Source organism: Mandrillus leucophaeus, unplaced genomic scaffold (genome assembly GCF_000951045.1).
Source record: "Mandrillus leucophaeus isolate KB7577 unplaced genomic scaffold, Mleu.le_1.0 Scaffold114, whole genome shotgun sequence".
Classification (NCBI taxonomy): domain Eukaryota; kingdom Metazoa; phylum Chordata; class Mammalia; order Primates; family Cercopithecidae; genus Mandrillus; species Mandrillus leucophaeus.
The window spans coordinates 4348863-4362252 of record NW_012099654.1 but is presented as its reverse complement, the minus strand read 5'-3'; the positions used below and the strand labels follow the sequence as shown (position 1 = coordinate 4362252).

The window sequence follows — 13390 nt, the reverse complement described above, 5'->3', positions numbered from 1 at the left end:
CCAGCCCAAATTTCCCCTTTTTGTAAGGACGTCAGTCATATTGGATTAGGGTCCACCCTAATGACCTCATTTTAACTTGATTGCCTCTATAATACCTTATCTCCAAACAAGGGCATGCTGAGGTACTGGGGGTTAGGACTTCACCACATAATTTGGGAGGGTTGGGGGGAAAAAATTCAACCCATAACAGGACCCAACCTGCAAACATATCAATTTTCAACTAGGAGGCCATTGACATGGATCTGCCAGCTTTCTAAGCCTTTCCCCAGATTTAAGCCCAGTCACATCAAGTTACCATATTAAAGGGTCTGCCTACTCAAAAGGAGAAAGTGCAAAAGATGCTCAGCAAGGTTAGTTATGGGTTCCCCAACACAGGCTGGCAATATTTTAATCAGGAACGACACAGTCTGGTTCCCAGGCTAGAGGGAAACCTGAAATGGGGCATCTATTGGGAAATATGCATTTACGGGGAAGCTATTTATTACACACAGCTGGGTGATGAGAAATGTGGCTGAAACATTCACCTCTGGAAGGGTGTCTGGCAGTCTAACATAATTAGGCTCTTATGTCCTTTGTTCCCAAAATTAATAACAGTATGACAATGAATAAAGGTGGGAGGAGGAAGGTACAGGCAAATAGATGATAGATTTTTTTTTTTTTTTTTTTTAGAAAAGGAACAATTTTCTTTTTTTCTTCTTCTTCTTTTTTATTTATTTTGAGATAGAGTCTCGGTCTATCACCCAGGCTGGAGTGCAGTGGCATGATCTTGGCTCACTGCAATCTTTGCCTCCCAGGTTCAAGCGATTCTCCTGCCTCAGCCTCCCGAGTAGCTGTGATTACAGGCGCATGCCACCACACTCAGCTAATTTTTGTATTTTTAGTAGAGATAAGGTTTCACCATGTTGGCCAGGCTGGTCTCAAACTCCTGGCCTCAAGTAATCCACTGGTCTTGGCCTCCGAAGTGCTGGGATTATAGGTGTAAACCATCATGCTCAGCGCTATTTTTTCAATTTACTGATAGAGTTATCATGGCATTCCTATGTTTTTCTCCGCATACACATTGCCTTGGTTTCAAGCTGAAAATGCAAAGATGCATTGCTGTAGCAAGCATTGTCACGGTAAAACGCCTTGAGAGTCAGCATTTTGTTACTGGGGGCCGGGCAGCAGGAAATGTGGGCTATAGAGAAATTTATGCATGAATGCTTAAAAGCAACCTAAAGCCAGCCTGCACTTTGGAACTCAAGTTGGTGTTACAGTCTGTATCTGGAGCCATCAAAACCATGCTGGGATGGGGCATTTGAAGGAGTACAAACAGGCAGGGTTACAATCTGGCCCTGGGCCCTAAATCCCAAGAACGCTGGCCTCAAAAACATCAGAAAGCAATGGAGGTCTGAGAATCAAGTGCAAATGTGCTCATGTGCCAAGAAAACCTAAGACGGCTATTTTCACAGCATATTGGGGCTTGGCCAGGTTCCAGAAACCATCAGCAAAGTAGCCTGCCCTGATACTTCAAAGGAAGAAGTCGTACTGATAAATCCTGCCCACACTTTCCACCGCACACACTTCATCTTGAGGTATATAATACTACAACAATGAGTCACTGGGCTGGAGCCTGAGGCCTGTCCACAGGACAGGAAGAAAGAAAAAAGTCTCTCACATCTGTTGTCTAGGGCAATTCCCCTCACTCTTCAAAACTGCATAAAAACAGAATAATAAAAACTGTCACAGGACAAATGAGTTATGGCCTGGTTTACCTGTACAGTGTCCCTTAGTAGAACTATGACGAAGTTGGCCCACCATTTTTCTTCACCACATTTTATCACATTTTGATAAAACTCATCAGACAGAGAGGAACCAATCTACTTTATTCCTTAGATTGAGCTCAGATATCTCAGGAGGACTTTAAACCATGAGACAAGCTGAGAGCTTTTCTTTAACATACTCACACACTCATACCTTTCTCAGGAGATCTGAAACTTGGAAAGCCTCTGTCTTCTGAATTGTATTCAGTATAAATGAAAATTCAGCATATATTCACAAGAATACCCAAGGTAAAGAATATCAAGCCTAGGTGTCATGGACGAGAAGAAAGCAACAAGGGGATGCCGAGGTCAAGAGTAGGGCCTTTGCTTCTTCGTGGGGGTTGGGCAGGGAGAAATCATAAAAATTCCTTTGCTATAAATTCTGCACTGTCTGGACTGCTCATGGGCTGACTGGCAACTTGGTCAGGCAGTCAACTTGGTGAGGGTCTATGGAGAGATAGTGGAAATCGTCTACATCTTTTGCTGGATAAGACAAGCAAGTCAACAAATGCAGTGACTGCAGAGTATGCTGGAGGCGAAAGTCTTAAGAGACATTTGTTTAGATGTGTGCATGTGACCATCTTTGCTTTGGGGCAGTTTTTTGGGCACACAGACACATCTCTACTCACTCCTTTACCCATACCCCACTCCCACCCTTACTCGCACCCCCACCTCACTTTCTTCTTAAGACTATAGTTATGCATAACCGCTAAGAGTAAACACTTTCCAGATGACCTACACAAAAATCCTTCTCCAAAGACTCTTCTTGGTTTCAGGTGAGTTCTCATTTTCCTTTCACTCAAGTTTTTGTTTGTCTCCCCCAGGGTACCAAAGGCAGTCAGATGATGCTCCCTGACAGCATCTGAGAGCAAGCCTCACCACCACCTCTGTCAATAAAAAAGAAAACGAGGAGCCGCCAATTCGTCTATTTAAAGATGCCAATAAAATCCTGCACAGAACTTTAGTCAACAAGACTATTTCAGAAGGGGTGGCCAACAGTGTGGCCTTTCACTGGCAAGGGCCACCTTTGTCATCACTTAAGAAATAAAACCTGCCAAGTTTTCTGTGAGGCTCTCAATAAATCTTACTGAGTAATTCCATACACATCAGCCACCCCAACTTGAGGAAAGCCCACTCGGTGAGCATTATGTTGATTTACCAAGATAAGGAGCCTAGAGTTTATGGCAAGAAGTTCTTGAGGCCCCTCAGGGAGTGTCAAACAGTCCAAACCATGGGCAGGGGAGGAAGAAAATTACAGCTCTCCTTCAACACCTCCAGATCCCAGGATCCTGCCACCTGTCAGAGCAGAGGGACAGTGGGTGCTGGCATGGCCCACAAGATGCCTCCAAGGAGAGAGGCACTGAGACAGCGGTTGCTCTGGGGTTTCTAAATTCTGGGAGCTGAGAGTCAGATCCAGGATACACACTGGGGTTCCCATTGCCTAACCCTAAAACATGGCAGTTGTGATTAGCTCTGGTGAAGCAAAAAGGCCACCAGATTGAATTCAGAAAATTGGTTCCAATTCTGCTAACTCTACCACTTACTGCTTTTCAGAACTTGAGCAAATTACTTGATTTTTTTCTGAGCTTCATTCTTTATACAGTTCTTATGATGACTAAATAAAAAGATATTCAATATTAATAGGTAGTTTGTTAAGCATTTCCTGTAAGCCAACGACAGTGCTAAGAACACAAATATCCTAGTGTTCAAATAGGAATTGTAAAGGGTGGAGACTGAGTAACTTGCCCAGAGCCACACAGTTAAAACATGGCAGATATCTTATACATATTTTGGTTATTTTGTTTATCATTTTAGAACCACAAGAACACCTCAGCTACCACTGTAACATATGATTTTTTTTAATCCAGTGCCAATTTTATTTTTTGGTTGTTTGTTGGCAGAACACAAAACTTATAAAAAGCTTCACCCAGGATAGCCATTGTTGTGTGATAAAGTTGGGAGACTGATTACAATGGCAGTGACATTGTGATATTATTTTTGTTTTGTGTTGTTAGTGGCCAGATCCTTTACAAACACCTGGAAACTAGTGTGGCTTCTGGTTCTAGCTATTTGGTAACAGCTCTGAGGTTGAATAAATTGGAGGTGAGAATGTGACAGTGAAAGATGGCTTGGGAACACCCAGGGTCTAAAATAAAGCTTAGAAAATACACCACGCCTTTATAGAAAAAACAGATTTCTGTTTTATAAGGGAAAGATTGGCAGGAATTCCAGGCCAGCTGCCCCCAAGAAAGAGGTAACTATTTAAGCCAATAAGGTTTCCATCTACACAAGCGCCCAAGTGAAAACCAGCCAACCAGAGTTAGCAGCTCTGTGGCAGAGAATCTCTGAAATCACCGCTGTGTTCTGAAATCACAGAACAGAGGTCTCCTAAGCTTGCCGGGCCACTCAGCCTCAGAGAGCCTCATTTCTACTTCTCTAAGATGTAGGGATTACACCATGCAAAATGGTCTAACCAAAGAATAGATTTCTTTGAGGTTTCTTTCTGTTCCAAAATTCTGAGATTCTTAATTATGTCGAGGAAGCCACTTCGAAGCTACTTTAGATAAAATAATCAGAATCCAAAACAAAGTTCGACTCCAGCCAAGCATAATATTCCTGACACTTTACACCAAGTTTGTCCAACCCATGGCCTGCGGGCCACATGCAGCCCAGGACAGCTTTAAATTTGGCCCATAAACTTTCTTAAAACATTATGAGATTTTTTTATTTTATTTTTTTTTTTTTTAGCTCATCAACTATCGTTAGTGTTAGTGTATTTTATGTGTGGCCCAAGACAATTCTTCTTCCAGTGTGGCCCAGGGAAGTCAAAATATTGGACACACCTGCTCTGCAGTGTGTATTTTCTTTCATAGTGTCTTAAAAGGAAGACATTTCAAAATCCCTACATTTTTCTTCTTTTTCTTCTCCCTCTCCTCCTCCTTCTTCATCTTGTTTGCCATCATAATCATCATGATCGTACTTAGGGTATTTGTTTAATGTGTTATGTTTTTACAGAAAGTGCCTTTTGCAAGCCACTGCTCCTACTGACCTAGTAGTGGAAAGTAAACTGAGCGTCACAGAACTCCAAGCATCCTCACACGTGTACTGAACAGGAAAACTGTGGAGTGCCTGCCTGCCAATAGACCCAAGGGAAGGGGTTCTTGCTAGGTTCAGATCAGGTGACTCTCCTTCCTCATTCACAGGTGATTGGTCTGAACCCTGTATTAGTCAGGGTTCTCTAGAAGGACAGAATTAATGGAATATATATATATATATGAGTTTATTAAGTATTAACCCACATGATCACAAGGTCCCACAACAGGCCATCTGCAGGCTGAGAAGCAAGGAGAGCCATTCTGAGTTCCAAAACTGAAGAACCCGGAGTATGATGTTTGAGGGCAGAAAGCATCCAGCATGGGAGAAAGATGTAGGCTGGGAGGCTAGGCCAGTCTCTCTTTTCATATTTTCCTGCCTGCTTGTATTCTAGCCCTGCTGGCAGCCAATTAGATACCAGATTAAGGATGGGTCTGTCTTTCCCAGCCCACTGACTCCAATGTTAATCTCCTTTGGCAACACTCCCACAGACACACCCAGGATCAATACTTTGTATCCTTCAGTCCAATCAAGTTGACACTCAGTATTAACCATCACAATCTAGGTGTGGAAGTCTGACCTCAGGGCAGCTCCTCTCTGAGTCGGCCTGACACAAAAGCCGAGCCCAACACAGACAATGGGGATCAATGGAAGCACTCAGAGTCCCTCTCTAGAAGAGTCTAAATGAGAATCATACAGATATTCATGAATTGAAAAGTAGGAAGGAAACAGAAGCCCAGAGGCCTTCAGCAGAAACCTAGAGCAGCAGAAGCCACAGGCAAGAGGAAGCCTGGGAAGGCAAAAGCGAGGGGAAAGCCTGCAGTCCTAGACAGCTAAAACTGAGTGACATGCAGAAGAGCAATGAGATACTCGTTGTGCAGTGGCATAAATAGTAGAAAATTAGAAAACTCCTGCTGCTGTAGGACCACAAGACAAGCCAGTCTCCAGAGTTGCTTCTGATCCTGTATAACCTCCTAGTTCCTGATGGACATACCATTCTCCATAAGTCTTGGCTCTTTGCAATTCCACCATGAGGTCTGGTGCAGATTTCTGCCTACATGTATCCACCAATGAATCTCGATTTCTTCACTGTAACCTGAGTCAGTCTCTCGTTCTGATCATTGAAAAGGCCTATTAAGTATAAAATGCCATATGGACTTACTGTCTGAATAATGACTCCTAACCTGTTCACAACTCTACTAACACGAATGCTTCTGTTCTGGGAAATTCCAGGGTTTGTCTTCTGTTTTTATTGAAATGACCACTTGCCTGTTTTTCAAATGCTCTAAACCTTTTATTTCCATAATGCCTTTGTACTCTCTCGTGTATTTCTCATACTGTCTCTAGCCTCTCATAACTAAAAGTACTGATACTATTACTTCAACTACCATTTTACATTGGTACTTTTCCAGATTTTTCCATAGTACTTTTCCAAGTGATTTCACCTACATTATCTCTTCTGAATCTTGTAATAGCCTTATGAGGTAACAATAGTAATTATGCTACCTAATATTTACATGGTGTTATATAATTTAATGACCATTTCACACACACAATCTCATTTGACCAGATCGATTTAATGAAGGTGTGGAGTATTTTTCTCATTTTACAGATGAGGAAACTGGGTTCAGAGATGACAACGAACCCATGCAAGTCCACACAACAAAGAATGATTTCTCCTGGCTGTCACTTCAGTGCTAAGATGCTCTATAGTTTTTCTTTCTGCCACAGACACCCAGGAGCTGCTCTTACCTGTGTTCCTGTGGCATTGGAGGGTGTCTCTTTTCTTGTCTTCATTAGGTCAAGGGTCTTTTAGGTTTAGCATGCACATTTATGTGACTGGGGTCTGCCCACATGATCTGGGAGTAGCCATTTAACAAGAAAATCACCTTTGTCTTCCATAGGTGCACTAAAAATAAATTGATCATATTAATTTAGCACCTAGAACTGTTTCTCTCCAGTCCCTTGATTTAATATAGATGTGTTCCAGAACCCAGCTACCTGAGGCTGGGTTTCGCTTGAATACAGAGGGCTTTTATTTTTCAGCACCAGGAAACTGATTCAGAGTTGCGAATCAAACCAGCCTGCTATATAATACACATTGTACCATTACAGCTTGTAGGACGGAATGTTGAGATCATTTTAGCTTGAGAGAGAAGAGAGAAAGACTCAAAATATAAATTGTTCTTCATTTTTATCTATAACAAATGTGGTTGCTCTAATGATAGCACATGAAGCGGGTTGTTTTATCATTCCTTAAATAAGACCTTGACATTCAGTACCTCATCTTCCTGTCATTTGAAAGCCAAGAGAGTTTAAATTGTGTTCACCCTAGTGTCTGTTCTTCCCAGGCACGCAGATGGCTGATGCAGTTTATAATGGTAACTCTGGTGATTAGAGCAGCATTGCACACATAATAAAGCAAGCAATATGCAAACAGCATGAGCTGGATTCTGGAGGGCTCCTCCACAGGGTCTGAACTACTGCAGAGCAAGGCATTTAGAAAAAGGGTGGCAAATTCATGGCCATGGGCTCCACACCATCAATCAAGGCTTTCTAGCTCATAATAGATATAGCTTCTGATTCTTTAAAATATAGAATTCTGGGTGCTTACTTACCAATCAGATCTGACTACAAGACAAAACTTACTTGCCATTTAAAAATTAGATGATCCCTAGCAAACAAGACTGCCAAGGATTGATCTTGGTCCCATGACTAATGGACCCCATGACCTGGTCCCACTGCAGATGAACTCCATGGCCCCTGCTGTAAAAGTGACAACTCAAATGTGTCACCTTATATCACAAATGTGCACTTGACACTTACTGCCCCATTCATATTGGGAACTACATTTACACTGATTCAAGGGCCACACTCCAATAATACTGGACAGTGGTTCCCCAACATATCACATGGATCCAAACCTCTGTGCCCTTACATACCCTGTTCCTTCTGCCTGGAATGTCCTTTCCCTTCTAGGTGACTTTTAAATCCTCTTTGACATTTCAAGACTTCAAGATTAAACAATAGCAACTATCTATAACTCACTTCCTCCCTGGGTTATCTGCCACCCTTCCCCAACCCCTGCCAACTCTGGGCTAAGTGATGCACTCCTCTTCTGTGCTAACCATGTACTTTGGACATTCCTCTGTCATTCACTTATCACACTGACATTATTAGTATTCATATTACTACTTCTGTATCTGTCTACCTAATAAAGTACAAGGCCCTTGAGGACAACAACACTGTCTTATTTATCCCCAGCACCAAAGTCAATGCCTAGCACATAGTAAATGCTCAGATGTGTGATAGAAAAATACATAGATTAATATGTGAAAAATTAAAGAAGTGGGTACGTAATAAAAGGCAAAGGCAATCCTCCATGTGTTCATGTTTGCATCATTCAGACGCAACATTTCCCACTCTACTCCCCTTTAAATTACAAATTTCTGCACGAAGACACTTAGGCTTCCTTCAGTGTATTAGTTAAGAGTGCATGTAGCTGCACAACAAAAAAACCTGAACAACCAGTTTAAACAAGCAAGGGTTTATTTTCTCACATAAGAAGTCTGGACCAAAGTGGCTGCTGATATTGATTCAGTGGTTTGCCATTGTCAGGACTCGAAAATTCTATTCAATTATCACCTCAAGATGTTTCCTAAAGCTCTGGAGATAACTCCAACAGTCAGCACAGGAAGAAATGATAAGGGGGTTCCAGTTACATCTGCCTCCTCCCCAGGCTTCTGCTCATATCTCATCAGCCAAAACCAAGTCACATGATCAAGGGATAGTCTCACCCCCAAAGGTGAGGCAGGCTGGTAAGCTGAAAGGAAATTATTCGACTGACTTGGGCCAGGCGTGATCCATCACTAGGGCTGGGCACATTGTCTCCCAAACCAAATCCGAGTTCTCTTGGTAAGAAAGACAGGAGAACTAGATATTGAGCAGACAACTAAAGCATATGCGGATTCAGAAAATAGCTCAGTGCTTTAAAAATAAAGCATTACATCAGAATGCAAAAGAATCAACATTCACCACTCACCGTGAATCTTAAGGTTTCTCCTTAAAGACCCAATGAGCATGCCGTCAGGTGCCCTCCTGACTGCCCCACCGCCAGGACTAAGGCTAAGACCATGGCTTTGCAGCAATGACCTCACTATGCATTCAGCACAGATCTCTGAAACAGGAAGCTCACCCAGATGTACTCAAACTCCGATTTTATGATATTACAACAATCAAATATCCTGTTTATTCAAGGAGCATCTCTGGAAAGGTGCTGATACACTGTTGGTGGGAGTATGAAGTGACACCAGCATTTTGAAAAGCAGTTTGACATTTTCTAGTTGTTCTGAAATTATACCCAGGGCTTAATTTATAGAGGTATGACTGAGTGACAACACAGAGAAGCTAATGCCACTGTAGAATTTATTACTTCATTTCCCAAGAGAAGGGGGCAAGCTCACCATGCAGGGCCACGTGGGAAGCATGGGTATGGTCAGGAGGCAGAAGACAGGAAGTAGGGGAAAGCTGGGGGCACGGCCTTTATCAGGGTTTCCTTGAAAAGGGAAGGCGGGGTGGAGTAAACAGTTTAGGATGAGCTAGTTTGAATAGCCTCTATCAGCCCTTGGGTTACAGGGGTGGTCTCAAGTTGCCTGGAACTTGGCCCTGGGATAACTTAGGGCAGAAGAAGTATTGGCTTGGTGTGTGAGAGTTAGATAAGGAGGGCGGTTGGGACTATAGATCCTGGATTGGTTTGGCTTGTATATGAAAAGTATGCTTTCTGCCAAGCCCTTTGCAATCTCTAGGAATTGGCTAACTCTGGGAGGGGTAGCATCTGCCTGGATCTGCAATGCCTCCAAGTGCCACAGAATCAAGAACACAGAAAATAAGAAAAAAAAAACAGTTAATATGCTTGGCCCTGTGATGAGTGGATGCCAAACAGACACACACAGAACACTAGTCAAGTTGAAGATATACATCTCTATGATCCAGCAATTCTATTCCTACATAAAAACGCTAGATAAATTCAGGCACCAGGGAACATACCCAAATGTTAATACCAGTGGGTAAATAAATACCCAGTGGGAGTGGGTAAACTGTAGCATATCCATACCCTGGGATGCTAAACGGCAATAAAAACAAACCAACTAGAGATGCACTTAACATTAATGAAGCTCATAAACAATATAGAGTGAAAGAGGCAAAGATACAAAATAATATCTTGTATATGATTTTCCTTATCTAAGGTTCCAAAGCAGGCAACACTAAACTATAATGCTTAGGGATATAGAGGTGGTCAAAATGTAAAGAAAGTTGTGAGCACCTTAAAAGTCAGAATAGAGTGCTTTCCCCTGGGAGATGAGGGTTTGTTGGGGGAAAGTAAGATGAGAGTTCCTGGGGTACTGATGATGTTGCATCCTTTGAAATAATGGTGTTCATTATTTGTTATACTAGACTTTTCTGTATGTATGCTATAGTTAATGATTTTTAAAGGGGTAAAAGAAAAAATGTAGTTTATAGTCATTAAATGTGATTTATTAGGTACATAACTTCCCTTTATCAACGTAAAGCCTGCTGCTATAGTAGAAGGGTAAAAAAATATATAATCTTCTTCTGGTATACCATGACTACTGTAGCATAAAATATATGTTTATGAAAAATAGATTGACCTGGTGTTTTTTTTTTTTTTTGATGACCCTAAATTCTCACATTGTCTTGTCTGCCTGGAGCCAGGCCCTCAGAAACGTGGTTGCTAGTGTTTGCATTCTCCCTCCTGGGTCACCTTTTCCAGAGAGGCAAATTTGAAAGCTGTTTCTGGAAGCCAGCAATGGCTGGCATTATGACCATACATAATTTTTTATATTTTTTATGTAAGGAGGAATTACAAACTTCTTGAAGTTGGGAGGCAAAGAGATGCATCAAGGATAATTACATCCTGCCTGCTTTGGTGGCCCCTGTGGCTGCAACTAGATATGGTGCCACTTCTTCATCTCCCATCCTAAACCAGTGTGCGCTGCTGCTCTGTGTATGAAACAGCGGCCGGGGCCCTCCGCAGGCAGCTGCTTCTGGAGGTTGTGTGAAATTAGTTTGATATCCCTGGCGCCTCAGCACCTTGGCTCTAGGGTCCGTGATACGCTTCAGTGTACAGGTAAAAATTACATGCTCAGAGCTTGAGATTTGCTTTTGGCTGCTTATTTTGTAAGCACCAAAGATCAGCATTTTATGGGAAAGCTCACATTCTCAGCAGGGATGGAGGCTAAGGGGGGTATCTAACCAGCCGAGTGGCTTGAATTTTTGCCCTTGAACCAAAGCAGGTAGCAAGGGAGATGTGAGGCAGTACCAGGACCACTCTGAAATCTTGATGAAAAATCTAATTGCATAGCCAAGTGCATTACTCTGACTGGAGTTGGCAAGATGCCTAGAGGGTAAAATGCTGAAAGTAGGGGCAATATGGTAAAGGTTTTTCTGTTTTGTTTCGGTTTTTGGTTTAATTTCTGGAAGATTTACTTATGCTATTCAATATTGTAGCGTTAAAGTGAAGAAGTGTTTTGTTAAAAAAAAAAAAAAAAAAGAAATCTGCTAGGAAAACAAAGAAAGACAGGGATATACAGGGAAAGAGATTTAAAGAGAGACAGAACATGAAGGAAAACAGAGTTGGAGAGAGTTCCTAAAAGCAGAAACACACTGAAAGACAGAGGTTCCTGTTCTGACAGTGGACAGGAACTTTCCTTGCCTTTGTTCATTCTGGGGGGTAAATATGTCAAGTTAGAACTCTTTGCACTCTCCAGGTTAGTACCATACTTAAACCCATTTAATTACTGTGATGGATTGCATTCTTACCACCAAAAACCTTGTTCTCACTCGCCCTAACTACTAATGGGCTATAAATAGGGCCTTTAAAAAAGAAACCATGTTTGATGTGGATTGTGTTCACCTGTGTTAATGACATGCTGGGGAAATAGATTAGCTGCTGTCTGCCCATGACACTGCATCATGCATTTTACTACTGACCTGGCCTGGCCCAGTCCAGCAAGACAGAGGGCACTGCCCTGACTGTATACAAAGCCAGGCTTTTATCATGAAAAGAAACATCTCCAGTGAAGTAGAGCATTTATAGCAGGACAGAAAGAGCTCCAGTTATTGTTTGGTAAGCAGTTGAGTCCTAGGAGACTCTTCCAGGCGATGAGCAACTTCAGCTGGAAATAACTAAACAGCTCTAAAGGGAAGGGGGGCTAAGGGGAAGGGGAAGTAATGAGCTCCAAGCCACAAAAGAGTTAGAGCATAATTAACTCCCCAATGGTCGCACTGATGGTGCAGCAGTGCTGTCCAACCCTCCCGGCGCTTCCTCTTCAGCTAGAATTAAAGTTTAATTCAGTCTCAAAAGGGCATTAGGAAAAAAGCACTGCAACAGGAAGAAATCAATGAACTTTACGGAGAAAAGATTACAACGTGGCTGCTCCTTCCTCCACAGTTTGCAGAGTGGGCTGACTTTAAGGTGCAACTATTGGATCGTCTGAAGCAGACTGAAGGAAGTCTAAGTCTGGGCCATTTGGGAAAGGAAAGGATGGAAATAGCTGCCTGATGCCTGGAGAAGCTATTTGTTTTGACTACTGCTGCTGCTATTTTCCTTAAGGTTGGAGCTCACAGGACTGTGGAAAATCAATGCCCTTAGCCGAGAAAAAGTATTTTCTTTAAACAACTGGGAGGCCCCGTGCTTTGGCACCTACATGCCTTTTTGGGTGTTCTGTGCTCAGGACAGGGAAACCTATTGTCAGTGGCCTATCTCCCACATTTCACACCCACAGCAGATCATCCTTAATACCTCCTCCTCTATTCAACAAAGTTATTTCTATCAATAATTGGAAATTTTAAAAATAATGTGGCCAGGAAAGGCAGTGAAAATTTTTCTTTATTATATTTTTGTACATATAGCCAGCCTTGCAAGAAAGAAAGGAAGAAAGGAAGGGAGGGAGGGAAAATTTATTATACATACATAAAAGGGAAAGGCACAACTATTTAATCAAGGGTTTTATATCCACCTTACAGCATGAGCTTTGATCCTTTCTTTATAATATATTATTTTATATAAAGAATTGTCCGGTGACTTCTAAGTAAATTTTAATAAAACCAAAATGTCTACAAAAAGTACAAGTCAGGCAGCTGTGAAATCATGCAATTGTGGTAATATTTTATTTACTGGATCTATTATTTAGTTTTAAAAGGAATAATTATAATTTTAAAATAAGAGTGCATTTCCATTTTAAAGCTATGATTTACATTCAGTAAAATATTTTATGTATGAACTAAAATTTGCACTGAACAAAAATTTCATACCGCACCAATTTTCAGTGTTTCAGTTTCAAATTTTAAACACAAATAAACACTCAAAATGTTTGAGTGTCAGAAATGAGGTAATTCAACTTCTGTTTGTCTTTTGCAATCATTGTTTTTTTTTTTTTCAAATCTATTATAGGAATATTCAGCACAATAAGCAT

General features: G+C 41.6%; 1 long non-coding RNA gene across 1 annotated transcript in view; it reads left to right on the top strand.

The window, feature by feature from the left end:
* Positions 1–2761, top strand: part of LOC105551453 — a 5750-nt gene extending 2989 nt beyond the window's left edge. Inside the window, exons 2-3 of the long non-coding RNA XR_001007864.1 lie at positions 225–350; positions 2627–2761. This is a non-coding gene — a long non-coding RNA (uncharacterized LOC105551453). The remainder of the gene's footprint in view (positions 1–224; positions 351–2626) is intronic.
* The last annotated feature ends 10629 nt before the right edge of the window (positions 2762–13390 follow it).